We start from the raw sequence: 1,605 nt of genomic DNA, 5'->3' as shown, positions 1-1,605 counted from the left end.
TTTTTTCAAATCACATGGTTTAATCATAGATCACGAATTTGGGTCAAAGTGGGGGATGTGTGTGACTTTCATAAATTCAATTTTGCGTGACGAGTAGAGAGGATTAATAAAATACCGTTATTGATCTTCTAAAACAGTCATGGGCAAACTGTAGCCCAAAAGATTTTCTGAATGGCACGTCAATGAAAAATTACCTTGAACTTTTTCTTTTGGTAGTGCGGCCCGCTTGCTGATGAGCAATGTTACATGTGGCTCGCTTCTCAAAAATGGTTGTTCATGCATGCTTGTTCTAAAAAAAAAAAAGGTGGTGAGCATTTAATTATGACGACCTCAAGATTTTTTCTTTTTTGTTTTGTATCCCAGGTGGGATGAAAGGCAAAGCAGACTTTGGCTGGGTTTGAACGTAAAACGTTAAGATCTAACTAAACACCGCAATGCATTATATTCTACCGCTTTAATGATTCTTAATTGTTAGTTACACCGTGAGTAAAACTTGTAATTTTTTTTTTTTTTATAAATAACATAGACATATGTATGTAAATTACACATTCTTTGCATTCTATGTAAATATATAATTTGGTTATTCATGGTTAGCTTTAAAATTAGTGTTTTCTACCGTTTTAAATATATGTGTACAACTTAACTAGCTGTTGTCGATAAAAGAAATTCTCCTCAGTCATACCATCGAGCTAGTTGATTTAGTTCCCTTGGTTCATTTCATTATTTATTTATTATCTAAATTTAATGCATGCGCATGTCTGCTGACCTACGTAGGCGCAGTTAACATGTGTACTTCACTTAGTAGACGCAGTGTGACCGAATAGAATAGTAAACATACATACTGCCTTTAGTGGGTGCAGTGAATGTGTACTTCCCTTAACACAATGTGGCTAAATAGTTTAGTGAACATGTGTGGGCATATTGAACAAGTATACTGTCCTTAATCAACGCGTATACTTCTCTCAGTAGACGCAGTGTGACCGAATGATTTACAAAGTTGCATCGTAATATACGCGCACACTCACGACGGGCTTCTTTTAGTTTTCGTCTACCAAATTCACTCAAAGTCTTTGGTTGACATGAGGCTGTAGCAGGCTATAGATTAAGGTGTCACGTCATGGGATTGAGCCTGGATCATGTGGTTGGGAGGCAAACTTCTTGCAACCCAGCTGCGTCTGCGCCTGCCTTACCTACCAGATGTACAAATAGGGCAAATTTAACTATTTCTCCGTATATTGACAAAAATGTTGAATAACCTCAATCGATTTTCGAACCTTATTGGATATCTCATCAGAGGTGTCTACACCAATTTGACCAATCCTAGAGAAACAAGCAGCCAATCCGTTTGAGGCAGGACAGCACCATTTTTCAGCGTCCATGAGAGTGGCGGCGAGATGAAATAGTCATCCTCACTCCGGAGACTGAACGTATATGCCGGTGTATGCGATGCGCTTTTTTCTTTTATTCTTAAATATGATTTTTTAAAAATTGCTATGCGTCTAATGTGACTGTCATACAGATGGGATACCGAGTGTATATCATGAAACCTATGTTAAATTTGTCTTTTTTTTTTATTCACAAAAATGTAGGAGGTTTGTTCTTATG

At 37.2% G+C, this 1,605-nt stretch overlaps 1 protein-coding gene and 1 long non-coding RNA gene across 4 annotated transcripts in view; one reads left to right on the top strand and one right to left on the bottom strand.

The window, feature by feature from the left end:
- LOC128248602 (uncharacterized) lies at positions 1–1,330 on the bottom strand. Its single transcript, XR_008264784.1, has 2 exons — positions 1,275–1,330; positions 1–289 (listed from the first exon to the last, which is right to left on the bottom strand). It is a non-coding gene; the product is annotated as an uncharacterized LOC128248602 (long non-coding RNA).
- The window catches only part of LOC106880431 (tetraspanin-18), a 535,121-nt gene that overhangs the window by 414,086 nt on the left and 119,430 nt on the right, over positions 1–1,605 (top strand). The gene's annotated exons all lie outside the window — the stretch shown is intronic.

The sequence above is a fragment of the Octopus bimaculoides genome, chromosome 8 (genome assembly GCF_001194135.2).
Source record: "Octopus bimaculoides isolate UCB-OBI-ISO-001 chromosome 8, ASM119413v2, whole genome shotgun sequence".
Taxonomy (NCBI): Eukaryota; Metazoa; Mollusca; class Cephalopoda; order Octopoda; family Octopodidae; genus Octopus; species Octopus bimaculoides.
Note: the sequence above shows the minus strand (reverse complement) of the source record. Positions and strands in the feature narration are given on the sequence as shown.